Genomic DNA, 26,012 nt, shown 5'->3' on the forward strand with positions numbered 1-26,012 from the left:
ATGGAAAAGTCGCATGATCGATAGACACGCCGAGCCACCACGGTCGACGAGATCTGTCTTCCGAGAAGCAGCTGCTCAAGTGCGCACTGTTGTCGAGACTTTTGACCCCGTTCCGGAGTGGCTTCCCGTTCTTGACGCTTGTGTGTTTGCCTGACTTCTGATGAAGTATGTTCTGTGTACTTTACTAGTGATAATGTCATTCATTAAAGAATAAAAACCAGCCTGGCTCAGTGGTAGAATATTGGGCTGGCACCCAGTGGATCCGAGTTCGAGCCTTACTGTGTCGTTGGTGCTTGTTTCTTTTTTTTTTCCAATATCGTGCCATGTGGTTTCGGGCACCGGTGGCGGTGGCGGCGGATAACTACGGCGCTGCGTGAGACCCGAGATGTGATCTAACAGCTTTCGCTGTAAAAATAGGACAGGCAAGCGACATTAAAAGAAGGAGATAGGAAAGATGTACAAGAAGTCCAACGACGGGACATCACACGGCGAGAGCTGGGCGGCATCAGGAGGTCGCGGAGGCCAAGCCAGTAGCTCTACGCTGATGTCGGAGGTCGCGGGTGGCACATCCATTTAGCTTGAAATCATCCGAGCAACTCTATTGACAAGGTGTTCTCTTGTCACGCCTTTCATTTTTTATTTCTCTCTTCTCATCTTCCCAATCAACTTTCATTTCCCCTCCCCACACCTAAAGGCACTGAGCCGTGCTTCCGTGACGGGAGGCTGAAAATACCGTGCTTTTCAGTTCTTCCTATTTCTTTCATTAGGCTATCTCGCTCTCTCGAGGCGTTATGCGGGCAACTCATGGGGACGACTCACTGTGGCACTGCTGCGTATGGTGCCATTAAGAGGTGCCACACGAGCACTGTGACTGGCATTTCCAGAGCCACAAAATATGAAGACGAAGGAAAAGCAATATGACAGGCCTATAGCATTGGCGTTGAAAACCGTGTTCATTGCATCTCAGTGGGTAAGCGTACGGACGCACGTGTGGCACAAGCAGCCGCACCCATTGTGTGGCGTCGCATCATCGAACTAAGGCGCTGATCGCAGCCGCCGAGGAGCGAGCGTTTTCACTGACGTTCAAAAAAGTTGAGTAGGCGCTGGAACAGTGTACTCGACTGCGTGATCAGTCGAAAGTTTTGTAGCGCATGGCCACTTACACTGAACAACACGCCTGACCATGGTTGCATCCTGACAGTCAAATGCGTGTAGCGAAAGTACTTCGCGATTTCTTCGTTGATGCGTATACTCAGCCAAACGCGTAAACTTAGATTCGTTTATTTCTTCATCTATTATCAGCATATCATACTGGCTTTTTTTTGTGCATGAAAAACATTAGTGCAGACGTTAGCGGTAATCTGAATGACTGGCCAGCATGCTTTGTAGTTTCCTTACAAAGACAATATTTGTACACAAGAGGTTGCGTGTGGGCGTACGGCTTATCAAGGCGAAATCCATAGATAACTCAGCAAGCGCAATAAGCAAGCGCCGGCGCCTACACGAACAATTCAAAAGGTTACCGGTTCAAGGACGAATACGTGAAATTTAATGAAAACTGACGTAATTAGGACGCCGCAATCACAGTTTACAAGATGACACTACTGAGGGCCATCATCGCTTCGTCACAATTGCGTTGTTCCCGGCGGCACAAGTTATAGAGCACTTATTTGAGCGGGTTGGTACATGTTCACAGAAAATAGAAAAATAGCGGAAACCAAAAGGCGAAAGGGCAGAGATGGACCAAGTGCTTGTTTTAAACGAAAGCATTATTCTCTACACGTATCATGAAAGGGTACGAGGCAGAACAAAAAAGAGTGGCAAGGCATCTCTTATCAATTTTATGCAATCATCTCAAAAATTAAAAGCCCTCAATGACGTGAAATATGCGCAGGTTACATGGGGAGGAGGGCTATTGACGGCACACTCATGCACAATTTTTTTGTTCATGCAACAGACATCATATATTTCACGCACGCGTTGTTTATCGTAGCTCACTAGTATTTTGCTTTAATCAAGACAGTTCAGTACAACAACACGTGAGGTGTAGAAAACTGCCAGAATGGAGGAGGGTTCAATGCTGTCAATGCTGTCAAAAAAAGAAGATATAAATAACAAATTGAAGTTAAGTCATGATAAGCTTATTATAAACGGCAGAGTTTATAGGTGGGATAAAGAAAAGGAAGAAGTTGTTCCTGTTACAAAACCTTGACGTAGTGCCCAAATTAAGGCAACCCCTCATGTCGACCTGGTTGCTGTAGTTGTGAATTGCCGTAGCGTAAGTAACAAAGCGGATAAAGTTGCGGCCTTAATAGAGTCTGTAAAGTCGGATATAGTATTCGGCACGGAATCTTGGCTAAATCTTTCCATCAGCGAGAGAAAAGTTTTTCCAGAGAACTTTATTGTCTGTCGAAAACAGAGGCTGAGTCGTGGTGGCGGCATTTCTTTGCTTGTCCGATCTGATTTACGCTCATCTGCCCTTGCTATCAGCCATGATGCGGTGGAAGCTGTGTGGTGTAAAGTGCATTTATCTCATTGTTTTTCACTTACTGCCGGGGTGGTGTATCGGCCACCGAACTCTGACCTGGCGCGACTACATGCTTTCGGGGAAGTTATCTCTGAGGTTTCAAGTCAGGTTATGTTGGTAGGTGGCGACTTTAATTTACCAGACCTTCACTGGAGTGATAATACCTGTGTATTCCAAAAATGTAGTCAAGTTAACATGAACATGAAGAGCATTATTGATACCCACGGTCTGTTACAATATGTAACCGAGCCAACCCGTGAAAATAGTATCTTAGTTTTGCAACTCGCCAAACCTTGTAAACTCAACAGCTCTTATTCCGGGATTAAGTGACCACCACGCTGTAGTCGCATCTATAAAAACGAAAATTAATCGCGTGAAGCACTGCGGGAATAGAAGAGTATTCTTCTTTGACCGAGGCGACTATTCTAGCACAAATGAAAAACTGTATAGCTATCTACCAGTCTTCGAATTCCTGGCGGATGATAAGGATGTGCATGAATTGTGGCGTCTGTTCAAAAATAGGCTACTTGAACTCGTTGAGGCACATGTGCCAAGCGCGGATTCCTCCAAAATTAAAGAGACTGGACTATGGCTGAGTGTGCGCGCGTGTGCTGCCGAATGTGCTGTTTCTCTCTTCCCTCTCTGCTCTCTATTTTTTATCTCCCCCATCCCTCTCCCATGCGCAGGGTAGCAAACCGGCTGCCTATAGGCTGTTTAACCTCCCTGCCTTTCTTTCCCCTCTATTTTCCTTCCTCCAAAATGAAAAAAAACGAAGAAAGCCGTGGATGACGTCATGTCTGTTGCGGCTTATTAATAAAAGAAAGTGGTTATTCGCTAAATTCAAACGAACTAAACCGACTAGCCACTATCAAAAGTTATTTGAGATTACGAAAGAAGGCAGAAAAGGTATAAAAAGTGCCAGAGGTGTCTATTTTAAAAAATTGAACGACACGCTGAGAGCAAATCCTAAGCATTACTGGCAATATATCATGAGTTGCGGTTCTGAGATTGTCGGTATAAATGAAATTGTTTATAATAACAAAACTATCACAGATGACGAAGAGAAGGCGAATTGTATGACCAACTATTTTAAATGAATCTTTTTGCCAATACAGGATTTTGCCTATTTGGTCGACGCCAGCAGCATACCTTCAATGAACCCAATTGAGTTCAGCGTAAGTGGCATTGAAAAGCTATTAAAGCAAACAGACGAAACGAAAGCAACTGGTCCAGATGCGATTTCTCCGTGTATTCTGAGAAAGTGCGCCGAACCGATCTCTCTTTACTTGCACATAATTTATAAACAATCTTTGAAATCAGGCCTCCTACCAGTTGATTGGAAAACTGCCCATGTTGTTCCACTCTAGAAGGGGGAATCGAAAAAGAATGCTGGGAATTACAGACCAATCTCTTTAACATCAATAGTGTGCAAGGTAATGGAACACATTCTCTACTATGGAATAATAAAACACCTCACGGAAAACAATATATTAAAGAATGTTCAACATGGCTTCAGAAAGGGGTTGTCGTGCACCACACAACTAGTTGAATGTTATCATAATCGGCTATCCACCATTGATTCAGGGGGGCAAACTGAGTGCATCTTCTTAGAATTCCGCAAGGCATATACACGGTAACACATTCACTCCTTTGCAACAAACTTAAATTACTAAATATAGACTCTACTGTCCTAAATTGGATTGAAAATTATTTGTGCCAGCGCCGGCAATGCGTCATCTTAAACGGCAAAAGCTCTGATTATGTTGATGTGACATCGGGAGTTCCACAGGGTTCAGTTTTAGGGCCACTTTTATCTTTAGTTTACATAAATGATATTTCAGCAGGTATTTCATCACACATTAGATTGCTTGCAGACGATTGTGTTGTGTATAGACAAGTAAAGAATGAAAAAGACCATACGCAACTGCAAACTGATTTAGAACGTGTTCAAGACTGGTGCTCTACGTGGAAAATGAACCTAAATAATAAAAAGTGTGTCCATGTCTCTTTTACAAAGAAGCGGAAACCTATAGAAGCAGAGTATAATTTAAACAATGAACGTGTAAAAAGAGCAGATAGTTATAAATACCTAGGGGTAGTCTTGTCATCCGGCTGCTCGGGGAATGCGCATGTAGATGATGTGGCTTGTAAAGATGGGAAGGCGCTAAACTTTATCCAACGTAATTTAAAAACTTCGGAACTGAACTTAATTAAGACAGCCTATTTAACATGCTTACGACCTATACTGGAATACGCTTGTGCCGTATGGGATCCTTCGCGAGCCACATTGATTGATAAAATTAGAATAATTCAAAACCGGGCGGCCAGGTTCGTCTTGGGACGGTACAAGAGAGAGGAGAGCTGCACTCAGATGAAAAATGAGCTTGGGTGGAAACTGCTTTCCTCGCGTCGGCAAAATCTGCGACTGAAGTTCTTTTTCAGGTATATAATGATAAAACAGGAATTGATAAAGAAAAATACTTTAAGTAACCTCATTATCGTTCATCTAGAACTGACCATGTTTTTAAAATAAGAGAATTACGTACCCGGACGAACCTGTTTGGGAATTCATTTTTTGTTAGAACTATTAAAGAGTGGAATGGATTGTCTGCCATGCAAGTGTGCTGTAAGAACGAAGATTTGTTTATGTCGTTTCTGTAACCTCCTGTCCGCGAATTCATTTTTGTTAGAGCTGTTAAAGAATGGAATGAATTGTCTGCCATGCAAGTGTGCTCTAAGAATGAAGAATTATGTCGTTTCTTTAACCCCCCCTGCTGTAACGCCTTTGGGCAATGCGGGGTAACCTTTGAATAAAGAATAAAGTATACGTATCACTTTTTGATCATCTTGGGCAAATGTCCAAGTGACCGTCTAACTTATCGTCTCTCTTTCCTTTATAGTTTTAATCAGGTATGAAATTTATGACATTGAAACAGTGCGGCTTACATTTTCATGTTTCTAAGTGAAAAGCATTACTTTCGCAGGAAAAAAAGCGCGCCATACAGAAAGGCGCCAAAATCATCATTCGCTCTCTTCTTTAGCCTAAACGGAGCTTATCGCGGAAAGTGCTTGATCGCAGTAGTGCGTGCCTTGGAGCGGACCGCCCAGGTCATCGCATGGTTACTCTTTTCACAGCGCCGCAGTCTCATATAAGGGTCAACGTTCTCCTCGCCAACTGAAGTGCTTGTTTATTTCAAGTTGGAAAACAGCTACACGGACACAGCATTTCTCTTGCTTTCGTCTGGCAGCAAGAATAATCAGTAACCTTCATCCTTAGAGCTGTAGCCGTGTGAATGTACACTGGATGCGTTAAGAAAGTTTTTGATAATTTTTTTTGCTATAAAATGAACTTTCCTATACTTGGCAAGCACAGTATAGTGCTAATACACCACGAAATACAAGCAATCTTGCTTAGGTTGAAATTATTTAAAAAAAAGGACACAGCATGGTGAGAATCAGAAAACGAAACGAAAATCACAAGACAAGCGCAATGAGGTAACAAGGAGGGGAAATCTGGTATCTTACCCTAGTCTGAGGTTCAAGCCAGGACATTAAATCTCCAGTTAATCTGCGACGGAATAGCGTGCAGACGATAAGACAAATACACAGAAAAAAACATTTTTTTTCGTATTATGCAACTAGTTAAAGGCATTACATTACGATGAGCCTGACATCCAGTGTAGAACAAGAAATCACACGGCCTCGTAGGGTATACAAGCTCGAACTCGGACCTTTAGAACGGCTCACCAACAGAGAAACGCCGATGCTCTTTAAAGCAGTAATTTAATACAGGATGAAGGCATGTCGAGCAGGCCGAACAATTAGGATCTGCGATAGCTTCCCATTCGAGACTTTCAAAGAGGTTCAAACGGCCAGACAGCAATAATCTGGCCTGACCGAAATGCCAGGTGTCCTTCGGACTTGACAAAAAACAAAAATACAACTGCAAGCAATTGGTTCAATTGCTTCAAGTTAGCTATATCCTGCTCTGCCTACAAGGTGTGCGGTTTACCATCCTTTTTAGTTATTTTTGCCCACAGTGGAATTGCAAAGCGTACACACACACACACACACACACACACACACACACACACACACACACACATATATATATATATATATATATATATATATATATATATATATATATATATATATATATATATATATATATATATATATATATATATATATAGGATATGGCACAACGGGAGCGTTGTCAACAAGGATGAATATATTTATTTCACAACAGTTTCGGAAGGGGTCCTCCCTTCATCAGGGGATGAGTTATACTCATCCCCTGATGTATATTTATCCTTGTTGACAACGCTCCCGTTGTGCCACATCCCATACCTTCACGAAGACTAACATTATTACTCCCACTATATAAATATATATATATATATATATATATATATATATATATATATATATATATATATATATATATATATATATATTGAACGCGTTATTCGAAGGTCGTAGGATTGAGTCCGTGACATTCTGGGGAGCAACCGAGCACCGCAGCCACTGGTCAACCATAGCGGACAGAATCGAGATGTGTGTTTTTACACAAGAGAGAAGAAAGTGCCGCGACAATGTATTGTAGCACTACTTTATGGACTTACTCTTGTAGTTGTCAGCATTAAATTTCATCAAAGTGACGTACAGAATGAAAACACAGATCAATTTATGAAATCACCTGAGACCACTGCAAGGTGGAAGCCATCTGCTTCGACTTATGAGCCGACGTATACTGAGGATGGCGCACCAACCTGCGAAGGCTTTCTGCACCAGTTGTTGTTTACCACTGCCTCCAGGATCGACGACACCTCAGCTCATTTTGCACTGCCTGCTTGATTAGCTCACTGCTGACCAAGCTACGAGTTTGTGTGATGACGTCACCTTGTGACGTCAATACGACCTAACAAAAGTTTGGGATCTGTGACGTCGTGACGATTGTCAGCAACACTCGTGTGCGCGCCAACGAGAGATGTCGACGTGGCACGCCATCAATTCTCTCGTTTATTGGTAAGGCTGTAGCCTTACCAAAACCTTTGGCCACCCCTTTAAACGAATTTCCCTTACGAGGTAGCATAGACAAGAGAAGCGCTACTGGTGTAGAAGGATGCAATGCTTGCATAACAACAATCGTGAGTAAATCGTTTGGCGCACATCAGCGTCTACTAAGGGTGGCCGAAGATTGCTGCTGAAGCATGCAATGTGAAAAAAAAGAACTAGACTGTGCGAATCGAGGCTACCTTTCAGCACCAGTGGCGTCTCATTGCAATCGCAAAAGAAACAGGGTAAACGGGGCAATCGTAACGAGTTCGAAATCCGACCGCAGCTGCTGCCAGACTGCTCGTTTATCGAGGTGATCTACACCAATCTTGTGAAACCCCAACCACATCCTGAATCAGCTCTATCCGGTATCGTCTTTGACCACACCTGTGTTTGCGGATGCCTCTAGTGTTTATTTTTATACCCTTTAAAGGCGTAGCCATCCTTGTTCTAGCGCGTTGCAAGCCTCGGCTGACATCCGAGGCAATACGCTCCGGCATAAATCCAGGACACGAGGTCAAGGAGGCGAGGAAAGAAGACAGCAGACAAGTGCTGGGCATGCAGAGACAAAAAATAAAAAATGCAGCTTGAGAAGAAAGAAAACTCTGAAAAAAAAATGCTAGCTGGATCCGAGCATCGAGAAAACAACTCTGCAGCTCACCCAGGTTTAACGTCTTGAAATCAAACAGAGACGTTTTTTTTTATGTAGTTAACTTTACTTGTCGCGATGTTGAACATTTAAGCGTCAGGAAAGCCTCAATAAAGATGGGCCTCGCGCTATGTGAGCCTTCCATTTATTTATTTATTTATTTATTTATTTATTAAATATACGTGGTTCGTGAAGGAAGCGGTGCGTATCACTACAGCTTCGTGTTTGGCTCATTCGGCATCATTTTCTCGGCTTGAAAAGATCACCGCGTTGTCGCTTTTCGTGTCCTCCAACGCTGCGAGTGGTCTTCAGTTCACGCATTTGTGCCCACGTTTTCAAAGGTTGCTGACCACTTTGATGGTCTCAGCAGACATCGAGCGGCTTTTCACATCTCTTTTATTGGACTGCTTCGCAGGTAGGCTTTATCATAAATAAGCGACGTTGCGCGTCGCGTTGCGGCGCATTTTTTACCTCGAAAGCCTATGGCAGCGTGAAATATACTATTTATTTATTTATTTACAGTACCTTATGGAGCCCACGAGAAGCACTGTGTGAGGGTACACTTTCGAAGCACGCACGCACGCACACACACACACACACACACACACACAAACACACACACACACACACACACACACACGCACACACACACACACATATATATATATATATATATATATATATATATATATATATATATATAACGCGTTATTCGAAGGTCGTAGGTTCGATTCCTGCTCATGGCTGGTTATTTTTTCACCCACTTTTCTTTGTTCTTATTTACATTACATTTGCTCTAGTAACTTCCCTTTACATTCCTTGGTATTATTGTCTCCTAAATCTGAATTATATCATGTAAAAACACGAAAAAAACAAGCCCTTAGGTATACACCTCTCTCCCTTATGTATATATATATATATATATATATATATATATATATATATATATATATATATATATATATATATATATATATATATATATATATATATATATATATATATATATATATATATATATATATGTGTGTGTGTGTGTGTGTGTGTGTGTGTATGGGATATGGCAACTCGGGAGCGTTGTCAACAAGAATAAAAATATTTATTTCCCAACAGTTTAGGGAGGGGTCCTCCCTTCATCAGGGGATGAGTTATACTGACATGAACTTCCAAACTTCGTTGCTGCCCCGTCCCTCTCGCCTTCAAAGATGTTTGCGAGATGTTGTGAGAGTGATATATATATATATATATATATATATATATATATACATAGAAGAATAACTTCGGTTGCCTCAAGGTTATAAATATGAAAGTAGATGCGCTTTCACATAACAACTGTTTATCGTGCCGACGTTTCGACGGGAATCCCGTCTTTTTCAAGGCATAATAATATTTACACATGTTCCGTGTCTTCTTATAGCCTGTCGAGACAGGAGTGAAGGGGTCAAAAGAAAAGTAAAAAAAAGAAAAGAGAGAGAGAAAAAGAAGAAGAAACAGCGAAACGGGAGGAGAAACATTAAATAAAATATAGAAAATCTAGGAGAAGAAGCAAGACCGACACGGCGTAATTAGAAAGGAGCAGCATCTCAACAGAGTAGGGCAGAGGTAGATGAGCAATGTTATCATTGTCAACAATACCTCCCCCGCACCCACTCTTCCCCTAGTGGGCAGTGTGCCGCCGTTCTTGTATTTCACCTTTCCGTGCAGTCCGCTGGCGGCTCGTTCCTCTTTGAAGTTTAAGACAAGTTAATGGGGAGAGCTTAAGCGCTTCGAGTGGATGCTGGTGGCGTCAGGAGGATTGAAAAAGCCGGTGATTGAGGCGCCGCCATCGATATTCATTATATGCAATGGCTCCTTGTCAGTGAAAGAACAGAATGTGGGTTAAAAATATAAAGAAGAAAAAAGAAAAGGGGGGGAGGGTAGAATGTACGACATCTGGGACAATCACCACACAGTTGCTGCTCACTGGGAAGACATGCGCGCAAGTATGAAAAAGTTAACGAAACCACCTAGCTGTCAGCTCCTTGTCAGTGAAGGAACAGAATGTGCGTTAAAACTTAAAGAAGAAAAAAAAAGAAAGAAAGGGGGGGGGGGGACTGTACGACATCCGGGACCACTTATCTGTGCATTCTGGCTGTGCTTGAAGAGGCAAATCATTTCTATGTTGTCAGATGCACAGGCTAAAAGCTTTGTTAGCGGGTAATATCATTGTCGTAATGAAACCGGACTGATTAGAGAGAAGCTTTTGCGTCTTTTAGCGGTCGTAATGCTTACAGAGTGCCTGGATGTTCATTTATTCCGTATTTTATCGTGTTAAATTTGTAGATAAAATAAGATTCCCGTTGTTCCCGTTTTCTGATTGTTCGAAAGTTCTTTTCTAGTGGTGTAACCCTGATGTCATCAAAGCTGTGGTCTTTTAATGTGCAGTGTTTTGAAAGTGGAAGGCCTGGCAGAGATCGTACATGTGCCCAATGGTTGTTGAATCTAATTCTAAACGAAGTGTCTGTCTGGCCCACGTATTGCTTGTTACATACCCCACATTCTAGGAGGTATATGACGTTGTCTGAGTCACAGTCTAGTGCACCTCTTACCCTGTACTTAAAATCCGAGTGGGTGCTTTTCGCCACTGTCGTTGTCTGCATGTGTTTGCATACCTTGCATCTGCTTTTTCCGCAAGGGTGACACCCAATTTGTGATTTCACACCTATCTTTGAATTTAGTAAAAAATCCTTTATATTTTTTGGCCGTCTGTATACAACAGAAGGAGGAGAAGTGAAAATTTTGGATAGTCGCAAGCTCTGTTCCAATATGTTGAAGTGTTTTCTTAGGACCTTGTTTATGTTCGGTGGGTTGCTCGTGAAAGTTAATAGCAAGTTTTTGTTGTGGTGTTGGCCGGAGTTTTTCTGGTGGTTGACAAGAATATGGTGGCCCAGATTTTCAGCTTTTTTGATGGCGTCATCGATGATAGCAGGCGGGTATTCTTGATTAGGGAGTACTTCGCGCATATGTGTGCTGTTTTTGTGGAAGTCCTCGGTGCGGGAGCAGATTCGTCGGAATCTGTGTGTTTGGGAATAGGGAATGCTGGTCTTGCAATATCACTGGTATATACGCTATAACTAGCGTATACAGAAAACCTACAGACAGGCAACAATACCTTCACTTCAAAAGCTGCCACCCGCGACATTGCAAGACAGCATTCTCTATTCCCAAGCACTCAGATTCCGACGAATCTGTTCCCGCGCCGAGAACTTCCACAAAAACAGCACGCATATGCGCGAAGTACTCCTTAATCAAGAATACCCGCCAGCTGTCATCGATGACACCATCAAAAAAGCTGAAAATCTGGACCGCCAGACTCTTCTCAACCACCAGAAAAACGCCGGCCAACACCGCAACAAAAACTTGCTATTAACTTTCACGAGCAACCCACCGAACATAAACAAGGTCCTAAGAAAACACTTTAACAAATTGGAACAGAGCGTGCGGCTATCCAAAATTTTCACTTCTCCTCCTTGTGTGGTATACAGACGGCCGAAAAATATAAAGGATCATTTAATAAATTCAAAGATAGGTGTGAAATCTCAAATTGGGTGTAACCCTTGCGGAAAAAGCAGACGCAAGGTATGCAAACACATGCAGACAACGACAGTGGCGAAAAGCACCCACTCGGATTTTAAGCACAGGATAAGAGGTGCACTAGAATGTGACTCAGACAACGTCATATACCTCCTGGAATGTGGGATATCTAACAAGCAATACGTGGGCCAGACAGACACTCCGTTTAGAATTAGCTACGACAACCATCGGGCACATGTACGATCTCTGCCAGGCCTTCCACTTTCAAAACACTGCACATTAAAAGACCACAGCTTTGATGACATCAAGGTTACACCACTAGAAAACAACTTTCGAACAATCAGAAAACGGGAACAACGGGAATCTTATTTTATCTACAAATTTAACACGATAAAATACGGAATAAATGAACATCCAGGCACTCTGTAAGCATTACGACCGCTAAAAGACGCAAACGCTTCTCTCTAATCAGTCCGGTTTCATTACGACAATACTATTACCCGCTAACAAAGCTTTTAGCCTATGCATCTGACAACATAGAAATGATTTCCCTCATCAAGCACAGCCGGCACGCACAGATAAGTGGTCCCGGATGTCGTACGGTGCCCTCCCCCCTTTTTTCTTTTCTTTTTTTTCTTCTTTAAGTTTTAACGCACATTCTGTTCCTTCACTGACAAGGAGCTGACAGCTAGGTGGTTTCGTTAACTTTTTGATACATGCGCGCGTGTCTTCTTAGTGAGCCGTAACTGTGTGGTGACTGTCCCGGATGTCGTACAGTCTCTCCCCCCCCCCCCCTGTTCTTTTTTCCTTCTTTAATTTTTAACGCACATTCTGTTCCTTCACTGACAAGGAGCCATTGCATATAATGAATATCGATGGCGGCGCCTCAATCACCGGCTTTTTCATTTCTCCCGACGCCACCAGCACGCACTCGAAGCGCTTAAGCTCTCCCCATTAACTTGTCTTAAACTTCAAAGAGGAACGAGCCGCCAGGGCAGTACACGGAAAGGTGAAATACAAGAACGGCGGCACACTGCCCACTTGGGGAAGAGTGGGTGCGGGGGAGGTATTGTTGACAATGATAACATTGCTCATCTACCTCTGCCCTACACTGTTGAGATGTTGCCCTTTTCTAATTACGCCGGGTCGGTCTTGCTTCTTCTCCTAGATTTTCTAAATTTTATTTAATGTTTCTCCTCCCGTTCCGCTGTTTTTTCTTCTTTTTTCTCTCTCTCTTTTCTTTTTTTTACTTTTCTTTTGACCCCTTCACTCCTGTCTCGACAGGCTATAAGAAGGCACGGGACATGTGTAAATATTATTATGCCTTGAAAAAGACCGGGCACCCGTCGAAACGTCGGCACAAAAAATAATTGTTATGTGAAAGCGCATCTACTTTCATATATATATATATATATATATATATATATATATATATATATATTGTAACGGATATAACAACCTCACAACCGGGACGTCCTATTTACAAGGTTTAATAAGGGCGAACTTGTGCCCAAAGCCAAAAGAACTACACAGTAGCTGGGAGAAAGCAGCGAACGCTCGTCGTCCTCTTCTTCTCTTCTTTTTCCGCTGCTCGGTAGCAGCTCGTGCACAGGCTGGGCCGGCTCGTGCCTTCCGGCGGGCTTCATGAGTCGTAGCGATGCCGTCAGCGTTCCTCTTTTAACAACGTCTGCGTTGTACTGCGCCTTAACAATTCCTCGTGGCATTATCCCCCCTCTCAAGCGGCATCGCCCCGATGCTTGCGATGAGGCTGTTTTTTTTTTTTTTTTTTTTTTGTGTGTGCAAGTTTGTAAAAATGAGGTTGCAGTACGTCAAGGTATTGGGGTGGCTAGGTTTGGAATCGGTCGTAGTACGGTTTCATCCGTACAATGTGTACACGCTCCGTGGGATTGCGTCGCCTCGAATGCAGGTGGCCTGCAGGCTTGACTTCGTAGACGAGGTCATTGTGTCGCTGTACGATCTCGTAGGGGCCAAAATACCGTGAAATGAGTTTTTCGGAGAGGCCTCGTCGTCGTACTGGAGTCCATATCCACACTTTGTCGCCAACGTCATATCGCGTGTCAAGTCTTCCTCGGTTGTAGCGGTCGGCATCGATGCGGTGTTGGTGGCGTATTCGGTATCTTGCTAACTGGCGGGCTTCTTCCGCTCTTTGTAGAAAGTCGTCAAGATCGGGGGGGTAGTCATCTTGGTCTATTGGTAACATAGCATCCAGTGTTGTGGTAACAGCACGACCGTAAACTAGTTCAAATGGGGTGATTTTGGTGGTCTCTTGCACAGCCGTATTGTAGGCGAAAGTGACGTATGGTAAAATTTCGTCCCACTTTTTGTGCTCGACATCCACATACATGGATATCATGTCCGCTAAAGTTCTGTTAAGGCGTTCGGTCAGGCCATTGCATTGAGGATGATATGCAGTGGTTTTCCTATGAACAGTGTGAGTCATGTTGAGCAGGCACTTCAAAAGTTGCGCCGTGAAAGCCGTTCCGCGATCGGTGATTACAACCGTTGGAGCGCCATGTCGCAGGACTATTTTGTGTACGAAGAATTGGGCCACTTCTGCTGCCGTTCCTCGTTCCAAAGAGTCTGTTTCGGCGTATCTAGTTAAATAATCAGTGGCCACAACGATCCATTTCTTGCCGAGTAAAGATGTCGGGAAGGGTCCAAGGAGGTCCATTCCAACTTGGCGGAAAGGCGCTTTCGGTGGATCTATAGGTTGTAGAAGGCCCGCTGGTTTAGAACGTGGTGTTTTTCGTCTTTGGCACTCGCGGCATGTTTTGACGTAGTGTTGCACTGAAGCTAGTAGCTTGGGCCAATAATAATGGAGACTGATCCTTGCAAGCGTTCGCGTCACACCCAAATGTCCAGATGTGGGCTCATCGTGACACGCTCGAAGTATTTCTTGTCGCATAGTTGCTGGAACGACAAGCAGGAACTTTTCGCGGTTGGGCTTGAAGTTTCTCTTGTAGAGAACGTTTCCTCGGAGGCAGAACAATGCGAGGCTTCGAGAAAATATACGGGGTACTTGTACGTCAATTCCTTGCAGGTGTTCGATAAGCGGGAGTAATTCTTTGTCTGTACGTTGGAGTTCGGCTATTTGAGTGGTCTCGACAATTCCTACGAACGGAAAGTCGTCTTCTTCTGATAGTGGTGTGTCTGTAGGAGCCCGTGACAAACAGTCGGCATCGGTATGTTTTTTGCCAGATCGGTATACGACGGTTATATCGTATTCTTGCAGTCTGAGGCTCCACCTTGCTAGTCGTCCAGATGGTTCCTTTATGTTCGCCAGCCAGCAAAGCGCATGGTGATCGCTGACTGCCTTGAATGGTCTACCATATAGGTACGGCCGAAATTTACTGATGGCCCAGACGACGGCAAGGCATTCTTTTTCCGTGGCCGAATAGTTTGTCTCTGCTTTTGTTAGAGTCCGACTGGCATAAGCTATCACTTTTTCTTCACCTTTCTGCCACTGTATTAGAACGCATCCAAGGCCGATGTTACTGGCATCTGTGTGTATTTCCGTGTCGGCTGTCTCATCAAAGTGAGAAAGAATCGGGGGGTTTTCTAACCTCTTTCTCAATTCGTTGAAGGCGCTTTGTTGCTCGTTTTGCCACTGGAAAGGCACATCTTCTCTCGTAAGTCTCGTTAAGGGTTCTGCGATCTTTGAAAAATTTCTCACAAATCGTCTATAGTACGCACATAGACCTAGAAATCTCCGTACTGACTTTTTGTCTGTTGGCACCGGAAACCTTGCGACGGCGGCCGTCTTATCAGGATCAGGGCGAACACCTTGGGCGCTGACGACATGCCCAAGAAAACGAAGCTCTTCGAAAGCTAATCGGCACTTCTCTGGCTTGATTGTCAAATCTGCCGAACGGATTGCCTCTAACACTGACCGAAGGCGCTTGATGTGCTCCTCAAATGTAGCCGCGAAGATGACCACGTCGTCTAGATACACTAGGCAACACTGCCACTTCAATCCGGAAAGCACAGTGTCCATCATGCGTTGGAACGTTGCCGGCGCACAACAGAGACCAAACGGGAGAGCCTTAAATTCGTAAAGTCCGTCCGGGGTAACAAAAGCAGTCTTTTCGCGATCACGTTCATCAACCTCGATCTGCCAGTATCCACTTTTCAGATCTAGTGATGAGAAGAACTTGGCACACCGAAGTCGATCTAACGTGTCGTCGATGCGTGGAAGGGGATATACATCCCGTTTAGTCACAGCATTCAGTTTCCTGTAGTCGACACAAAACCGTAGCGTGTTATCCTTCTTCTTGACAAGCACCACGGGAGATGACCACGGGCTGTTAGAAGGCTGGATAACATCATCTTCAAGCATTTCTCGTACCTGCTTCTTGATGACTTCCCTTTCCTTAGGGGAAACACGATACGGGTGCTGGCATACCGGCCTGGTTGTCTCGTCCGTTATGATCCTGTGTTTTGTAATGCTCGTGCGCCGTACCTTTGAACTGTTGGAGAAACAGCTGCCAAATTCCCGCACGAGGTCGTATAGCTGTTGACGTTGAATCTCTGAAAGATTAGGATTTACGTATATTGTGTCGCAGGCATCAGATGGAAGTTTCACATTCGGTGACGTCGTTTCAAGACTGCATATTTCTGTCACTTCACAGAACTCATGAAGAAACGCTATTGCCGTCCCTTTTGCGATGTGCTGGAATTCGTTACCGAAATTCGTCAAGAGGATGTCTGTGCACCCGTTTCGCAGCTGGATAATCCCTCGTGCCACACAAACGCCTCTTTTCAAGAAAACATCCACGTTGCTCTCCGCCACACCCTCGTAGTCGCTGAATGCATCATTATGCACGAGAACCATTATACTGCTCCGTGGCGGTACAGTCACATCATCGTCGACGACGCGCAGTGGAGTGGTACATCGTTCATCTGATCGTGCTACCTTTAAAGCTTGCTCCGTCGAAAAGGACACGCTCGACCTCTGTAAATTGATAATCGCACCATTAGCTTGTAGGAAATCCATTCCCAGTATCACTTCCCTCGAGCACACAGGCAGGACGACAAAGTCACCGACGTAAGTGAAGCCCCGTATCATGACCCTTGCGGTACATCGGCCGGAAGGGGTTATGAGGTGACCACCTGCAGTACGTACTTGAGGTCCACCCCATTCGGTCAGAACTTTCTTGAGTCGCTTCGCTAATTCGTAACTTATCACAGAATAATCCGCACCAGTATCGATCAAAGCATTGAGCTCTAGTCCGTCAATCACCAACGGCAAGTCTGAAGTAATTTTCTCTGTACTGCACTCCTTTACCTGGAAACAGTCGTCGTTATCAGGCTCGTACCGCAGTGGAGGATCTTCACATCCCAAGTCGCCAGCGGCCTCGCCTCCACAGGTCGCCCTCTTCAGTTTCCCGGATTTGGGCTAGGCGAACGCTGCCTAGACGTGCTTGGGAAGGGACGTGGGCTAGACGAGCGGTAGCGCATAGGGGATGGTGAGCGTGGTTGATGACGACGAGGCGGGTCAAATTCCCGACGTGAGCATAGGTATTCTTCAATCTCGGAAGGTCTTTCGCCGTTTCGCGGACACGGTGCATTGATGGCGAATCCCCTAAGACCAGCTTGACGATATCGGCAGAATCGGTACAGGTGGCCAGCCTCTCCACAGTGGAAACACAAGGGCCTACGTGTGGCATCTCGCCACACATCGCTCTTCCGTGGCATCATCTCTCTCGCACGAGGTGGAGTGCGTGTTGCCTCTACGATTTCAGGCGGGCTGCGCATTGTCTGCACATAAGTACTTGGTGTCTCGATCGGCGAACAGTGCAGAGTAGGTCGCCTGAGCACCTCGGAGTACGTTACCGCCCGTCGTGTCGCCGGCACATCACTCCGCGGCTCCCGCATGGCCTGTCGAATTTCGTCTCGGACAACTTCAGCAAGAGACAGCTCGGGGGTGACATCAGGTGACTGCAGTTTCCTTAATTCTTCCCTGACAACAGACCGGACGAGCTCGCGCAATGTGTCAAGATTATCCACGACGCCTGCTGAGTAGACTCCTGCGGATGCACCGGCTACGTCGCGGTTGTACTGTCGGGCTCTCTGCTGAAGCGTCGTTTCGATGGTTGTTGCTTCCGACCGAAACTCAGCAACAGTACGGGGCGGATTGCGGATGAGTCCCGCGAACAATTCTTGCTTTACCCCGTGCATGAGGTGGCGCACTTTCTTGTCTTCCGTCATGCCAGGATCAGCTCGCTTGAAAAGGCGGGACATGTCTTCGATGTACATCGCGACAGTTTCGTTCGTTCGTTGAATCCGTGTGCGGAGAGCTGCTTCCGCCTTTTCCCGGCGATCACTGTTGGCGAACGTACTCAGTAGCTGCCGCCGAAACTCTTGCCACGACGTCAGAGATGCCTCGTGGTTTTCGTACCACACTCGTGCAGAGTCTTCCAACGCAATGTAGACGTTACGCAGCTTGCCTTCCTCGTTCCACTGATTTAGATTTCCCACTCTCTCGAAATGCTCTAACCAGTCTTCGGCGTCCTCGTATGGGTCACCATGAAACACCTTTGGGATGACCGGTTGGCTTACGATGAGTTGTGCCGGCGTAACTTGGCTCGGCATGGTGGTGGCGGCGCTTGTCTCCGTCACCGATGCCCTTGATACAGAAGGGAGTGGCCCAAATTCTGGCAACTCTCCTCGGATACGGCGGCTGACTCGTTGGTGCACCGGTGTAAGCTCCACTGGTTGCGGCTGGTCAGTGCTTGGACTTCGCTCTTGCGTGGGGCTCGGAATCATGTACCCAGCACCTCCACCAGAAAATGTAACGGATATAACAACCTCACAACCGGGACGTCCTATTTACAAGGTTTAATAAGGGCGAACTTGTGCCCAAAGCCAAAAGAACTACACAGTAGCTGGGAGAAAGCAGCGAACGCTCGTCGTCCTCTTCTTCTCTTCTTTTTCCGCTGCTCGGTAGCAGCTCGTGCACAGGCTGGGCCGGCTCGTGCCTTCCGGCGGGCTTCATGAGTCGTAGCGATGCCGTCAGCGTTCCTCTTTTAACAACGTCTGCGTTGTACTGCGCCTTAACAATTCCTCGTGGCAATATGATCTAACAGACAGTAATGCCAAGGAATGTACAGGGAAAGTTATTAGAACCAATGGAATGTAAATAAGAAAGGAAAGTGGATGAAAAAATAACCAGCCATGAGCAGCAATCGAACCTACGACCTTCGACTAGCACGTTCGACGCTCTAACCACTGAGCTACCACAGCGGCCTTCACTTCATCCACTTTTTTGGGTTAATATGTGAATTTAGAAGTAGGAGTGACCATCAGCGCCATCTATAAGCCAAAGGACGAGTGTGAAAACACTCTTATACGCATGTTTGGCGTCACGTAGCACGTGAACTTATTATGAGCGGGCAGCTGATTAATTGTCCCTTTTATACAACCTAAACACATCAAGTCTGCCATTACGAGACCCTCGTTCAATGAAATAAGGGAAAGACGTGTATACCTAAGGGCTCGTTTTTCCGTGTTTTAACACAATATTAATGAGATCTATCAGACAGTAATGCCAAGGAATGTACAGGGGAAGTTATTAGAACCAATGGAATGCAAATAAGAAAGAAAAGTGGATGAAAAAATAACCAGCCGTGAGCAGGAATCGAACGTACGACCTTCGAGTAACGCGTTCGATGCGCTAACATCTGAGCTACCACAGCGGCCTTCCCTCCATCCACTTTTTTGGGTTTATATGTGAATTTAGAAGTAAGATTGACATCCACGTTTCTTTCTTATTTACATTCCATTGGTTCTTATAACTTCCCCTGTATATTCCTTGGCATTACTGTCTGTTAGATCTCATTATTATTGTGTTAAAACAAGGAAAAACGAGCCCCCAGGTATACACTTTTTTCCAATATATATATATATATATATATATATATATATATATATATATATTGTTTTAAATTATCATCATTATCATCATCGTTATTATTGTTATTATTATTATTGTTATTATTATTATTATTATTATTATTATTATTATTATTATTATTATTATTATTATTATTATTATTATTATTATTATTATTATTATTATTATTATTATTATTATTATTCAACACCTTCTTTGAATGGGACTATGGGGCGGTTGTCCACAAAAAAAAATACCGCTAGAGGCCCCACAGCTGTCAATAGGACTTCAATTGAGGTACACGTAGTAAGGGCTAGAATACGAGCAACGGGTTTAATTCAGCGCATATAAACATGGGCAGTCAATTTACCTAATAAGGAAGGAACAAACTTGATCTGTGTGTGGAGAGTTCATGAATGTGGCCGCCTTGGTGGCTGAATAAAAGGAAACAAATTCCTCAAAATACTTGGCTACATTAGTCCCTTTTATTCATGTAAGGGTGCAAAGACGTTCTCTTAATGTTCCGAAAACTAGTGACAACTTCAAGTGGAGCCCTGAGCACCAAGCTGTGAAAGTGCTCGGAAGTGATGCAGATATCTAAAGTGTCTCAGAACTTGGGTTCCAAGGAACCACTGCTGCAAGCTTATGTAGGGGAAAACATCTTGCAAAGAACTGGTGGGATAATGAGATGGGTTGCTTGCTCGGTCTTTGACGCATATTGAAAATATGCGTGAAAGGGCTATGGTAGGTGTGTTCCTGTTTTTGAGCAGGCGTCTCACTATTTTATAACAGACGCCTGCTCATGGATTGGAAGCTTTTTTATTTTATAACAAATAAAATGATCTTCGTATAAATGTAAGCGCGCTAAAATTTTTTTGTTGGAGCTCTATATATGCCAAGAGTATTTAACTTCGATTTGGAATTGCAAATAATATTATTGTACAGTTCTTTGCAGCTTAACTCAGTAAGGTGGGATATACTGAAGCTCATTGAACGGTGCTTGTTTCCTTTGAATACAGAAACATGATATCTGCATAAAAGTATAAATAATTTTCATATGCAGCTTCATGCAGCTCCATGCAGCTTGAAGCTACAAAGAAAGTGTGGTCAAAATTTCTGAAAAGAAACCTTTCCAGTTGATTAAAAGTTCAAACTTTGCACCGACACCTCCCATATGTGTTCGGTCCAATTTAGTTACTCTTCAAACAGGACCTTCAGCAATGTTTGCTCGTATACTATAGATGCGTTTAGGCACGTTACTTTCGATTGCCACGTCATGGTGCGAAGTCTTATAGCATGTAACATCGCAAACACCAGCACTCTTTCGTTAACTAGGAAAATCGAATAATTCGTACATGTTTTGTCCTGCCGGTAATCATATTTATCATATAGTTGTATCAAACCGTTGCTGATTTGGTCATATTTCACTGCAACCTGGTAATTTGGAGGATCCACGAAACTTGCCAACCACGAAGCCCAGCAAATGTGCGACGCAAGAGAGCGAAAAACGGTGTCCACGAAGAACCGAAACTTCCATGTCCACACAAAAAGAACTAGTCGCCATACACTATAGTACCACAGGGACACGGTTGGCGAGAGACGCTTTAACGTCTGAGACAGACTTATATAGTCGATTTTGCTGGGCACACTGGGACTGCGTGGGCGATATCTATGGGTGCTTGTGGAGTGAAAGCTTCGACAAGAATTAACGTTTTCTTCACGTGACTTAACGCTTCCGTTGGCGTCTTCCACGATGGTGCGTTAGCCAACTGCAGGGGTGTTCAGCAGCAGATGTCGGGCTGAGAAGTTTCGTTATGGCTTAGAACGTAAGCCGCGCGCATACCTTTAGAACGGCGTATAACAGCCGAAAGTCATTGGCTGCCAAGTCATTGCGGCATCATAGGAAACAAACATGCCGATACTGCCGCGCGGGCAGCCCTTGAAGGAACACGAAAAGAAGCCATACCAATTTCGAGGACTGATGCTGCCAGTAATCTTCGACGACTTGCGCGTGAAATCACGTTTTCACTATGGTGCCCACCAAGCATCGATACGAATCGTCAACACCACCTGTCCTATTTGATGGATCTCCGCATGCCCACTGGACTCGACCGAAGAGAAGCCACCCTACTTCATCGCGTATGGCTAGGAGTGGCATTTACAAAATCTTACTCCTTTGTCATAGGAATGGCCGACAACGCTCTCTGCGATGCCTGTCATTGCAAAGAGACGCTACACCACATCCTGTGTGACTGTCCATTGTATGAAATCCAGAGACAGTTACTGGCGTCTGCTTTTGCGCGCATCGACAACAGCCAAATATCTGTGGACACTATTCTGTCAAGTGCCCGAGAGAAGACACTGCAACAGAAGGCGACGACAGCTCTGTTGAAATTGCTACGCGACACCGACTTGAACAAGCGACTGTAACAGCAATGTCACACACCGCGAAAGACAAGACTGGACTATGACTGAGTGGGCGCGCATGTGCTGTCAAATGTGCTGTTTCTATCTTCCCTCTCTGCTTTCTTTCATCTCCCCCATCCCTCCCCCATGCGCAGGGTAGCAAACCGGCTGCTTATAGGCTGGTTAACCTCCTTGCCTTTCTTTTCCCTCTATTTTTCTTTCTTCCTTTAGAACGGCGTGAGCGCTGTAATTGTGCCTTTACCGGCCACGGTTTAGTGCGCAGCCGATGGGGAGGTCAGTGGCTTCGTTGTGACATCGGGCGATGTGCTCGCAGTATCCCAGAACAGAAACATGGTGGAAGCTGATGAGATGAACAGGTTGAGCATCGGACGCGGTGTGTATACTGGCACAAAACATGTTTGCTACATTCTGCTGGACGAACGATCAACTGCCGGTCACTTTTATAGCGAAATAATGATCGTACGTGGTGGTGTCCGTGGTGGCAGGACATAATCAGTGGTGGGTTCAGACCATGTTTTGACTTAAGACACGGGGTTTCGAGCGAAGTTTTTGACATCTGTGACTTCTTTCTCGGGAAAAGTTCCGATAAAGTTCGAAATTTTTTTATTACAAATGCTCATAGGTGCCTAACAGCTTTCTCAGCTGATTTTAAAGACTAATATCGTTCTATTCCGCACAACGACAATCTCAAGTGTGCCAAAGAATGTATGAACAGTTATGGGGCCTGCAGGTATTGACATGAAACAGGCACTTCGACAGGGGAGTCTATAGAGAATTATCGTGTTTAGTTATTATCAATGTTTATTCAGTGGAGCCACAGCTTATTTACAAAAAAAGAGATTTGTATCAGTCCTTGCCAGGTGCCAGCGCTCAGTAACTTCTTTTTAGCGAAATTGAACATGGACATGTGTCAACGCCAGAAGGAGGTCACAAGTTTCAGAAAAGCCTATAGGTTTGCTGACGACTTTTGATTAGTTCTTGACTGACATAACATGTGTTTTCAAACGAAGCGTGATAACGTGTTTACCATTATTCGCGGGTATATAAAAGTCAATGTCACGACTGCAGTGCCAGTTGATGATTCTCTACGGATTCTTGATTTTCATTTTAGGTTGACCTGCTGTCCAACACACCTTTTCTTCCATATTGTTCGGCTTATTATAAGCTAGTTAGAAGGGCTTAACCAACCTGCGCTTTGAAGATATCACCATAAAATTGTGCCTTCCGCTAATGAGGGCAATTTTTCGTAATGTGACACGTCTTGAGGACACCGGGTATCTTAAACTTGTGTAGGTGTCAATAGCAGAAAAGTTGCTGAATCATGAACGCGTCACAGAAAGCCCGCAGGCTAACGGGGATGATAGCGGATGTTAGCACACAAGAATGGCTGTAGTACGTCCTACTCACCCGTTACCTCACAGCTTGAAAAAGACAAGACGCCGAGAAAGCGTAAGCGCTCTTTGTTTAGCTCCTAAAAAGTTGAACATTTTGGGGCAGAAACACTAATCCTGTATCGACTACCAGGTCGGTTTGTGGTAAGAAAGAGATTGAAAAGTTGGTAATCTTGTACTGTAGCGTGTTTCACCGCATCCACCTCTCATGTGAAACTTGTTACATAGGTCAGACGAGACAATGCATAAACAACTGGCTGAGGGAACGTAGAAACAAGATGTAACGTACGTCAGGTTACGGCTTCTTAGCGTTTTACTGCAATACTTGTGTATTCCATCCACTACTAGAAGCCACCGTCAATATTTCCAAAAGGAAATTCGAATCTGTAAGGCTGATAATAGAAACCCATCGCATCCTTTCCGCCGGGGGCAATCGTATCAACAAGTCGTCCTTGTCATTGTACACCAAATAAATTGAGTATTTACGCATGCCCTGAAGTTCATAACATGCAAATGTTACCAAAATATTGTGCGTTGGTTCGGCGGATTACATTGAATGTTTTTTCCAATTGTTCATAATTTGTAACAACGAGAAGTTTTTATCGTTGTCATCTGATTTTATGCCTACATATGACCAATTGGCAAAACAAAGATTTCATTGTTAAAATTACCGCTTGTTTTCTTCTAGTACTTCTTCTTTGTCGATGCGTGTTTGTGCTCTAACTGAGAAGCCAGTTTACGATGAACCAACAAGTTCATATTGGTATCCTTGAGCCACGATCACAGAGTGAAGCAAGCTATGTAAAATAAGGACTTTTACACTTCCCTTCAGCGGCATAGGTACATAATTTACGTAATCATCAAGAAACGAAAATGCGTTAGCGTAATGGCTAGTGTTGTTTTCTTGGTGCTTGGGATAATTCAGAATCACGTTAATTAAGAAATTCTGGCAATTCTGATGAAATTAAAATTAACCAGCATGCCTTTTTCGCCTGGCACATGCATGTCGTAAGGCCCAATATGTTTGGTGACGCAACTATTTATGTCGCAGTTGAGGGGGATATCAATGTGCAGCGTCTTAGCTTGGTGATGTTGTTTATTTGTTGAGTTTCTCCACTAGCTGCGTTTGTGACGTTAAAGTAAGTGCATTTCGTTTTTTTAAGTACAACGCTCGTCTGCTTATACATCGACACCTCCTAAAGCAGCACGCGAACCAGCATGCCGCCAACGGATTATTCCCTCCTGTGTTTGTGGCTTGCCTCGTCGTTCCAGAGCGCTGTTTTATAAATTGAGAGTCGGCTCTGCTGACGTGCAAACGCGAAACTAACGAGGGCGTGTTTACAGTCAGCTGTGCATCTTGTGCCTCCTGTTAAAGAGTTTAGCATGCTATAGTGCATTTTCCCGTTTGCTAAGCAGCGCGCTTTGCCTATTCAGGAATATAGATTCGTGCGATTTGAGTTGGTGGCTATAGGTGTTTACCTCGTTCCGAGAGGTTGTGTGTCTCGATGCGACCACTCCATCGAGCTCTATAAAATTATATGAACCAAACGGGGATGACCACACGTTTATAGACTGTTCTTTATGCGTGTTCATTTACGTTTTTGTAAGGCTTTGTCATTTTTTCCTTACGTCTCTCTCTTCTCTGCTCTTTATCCCCTCCCATCTTCTTTTCTTCTATTTCTTGCGTCCTCCCGAAAGAACAAGCAGGTGTTGTGCCCTGGTGACAGTTGCCTGCTTGTTCTCTCCCTCTTTCCTCTGTTTATTTGTGTATCCGTGTTTGCAGAATAATGAAACAAACAAGCAAATAAACAACCCACTTGAGAAATGGCACTGACGTCAGCAGTCCACTATGAAGGGGACGCTCATAGCATCCATCATTCATCCTTATAAGAATGGCATCTTGTAACATTCACTATTCCCCTAAATACCTGAAAAACTGTGCGGCGAAAACAGAGCCAAATTAAGAATCTGTGTTCCTATTCTTCGTTCGTCCGCGTTATTTTCGCGCAGTTTTTCTGATACCATTGTCCCCCTATCGTGGTGTGTATATTTACTCTTGCCAGTTATTTCCCAAGTTATTCACACCATGAAAGGTTGCACTCTGAACACCACATAAGGGTGAGGCCCTATAACTCTCCTGGGACTTTTGTCGCCGTGGTGATTGATTGATTGATATGTGGGGTTTAACGTCCCAAAACCACCATTTGATTATGACAGACGCCATAGTGAAGGGCTCTGGAAATTTCGACCAGCCGGGGTTCTTTAACGTGCACCCAAATCTGAGCACACGCGCCTGCAGCCTTTCCGCCTCCATCGGAAATGCAGCCGCCGCAGCCGGGATTCGATCCCGCGACCTGTGGGTCAGCAGCCGTGTACCTTAGCCACTAGACCACCGCGGCGGGGTGCCGCCGTGGTGGCTTAGTGCTTGCGGTGCTCAGCGGTTCACCCATAAGAGACGGTTCGATCGCGGCC

At 44.5% G+C, this 26,012-nt stretch overlaps 1 protein-coding gene across 1 annotated transcript in view; it reads left to right on the plus strand.

Moving 5' to 3' along the window:
• LOC119173616 (pancreatic triacylglycerol lipase) overlaps nucleotides 1-26,012 on the plus strand; it is a 156,577-nt gene that overhangs the window by 13,227 nt on the left and 117,338 nt on the right. The window lies entirely within an intron of this gene.

The sequence above is a fragment of the Rhipicephalus microplus genome, chromosome 5 (genome assembly GCF_043290135.1).
Source record: "Rhipicephalus microplus isolate Deutch F79 chromosome 5, USDA_Rmic, whole genome shotgun sequence".
In the NCBI taxonomy this organism is placed as follows: Eukaryota; Metazoa; Arthropoda; class Arachnida; order Ixodida; family Ixodidae; genus Rhipicephalus; species Rhipicephalus microplus.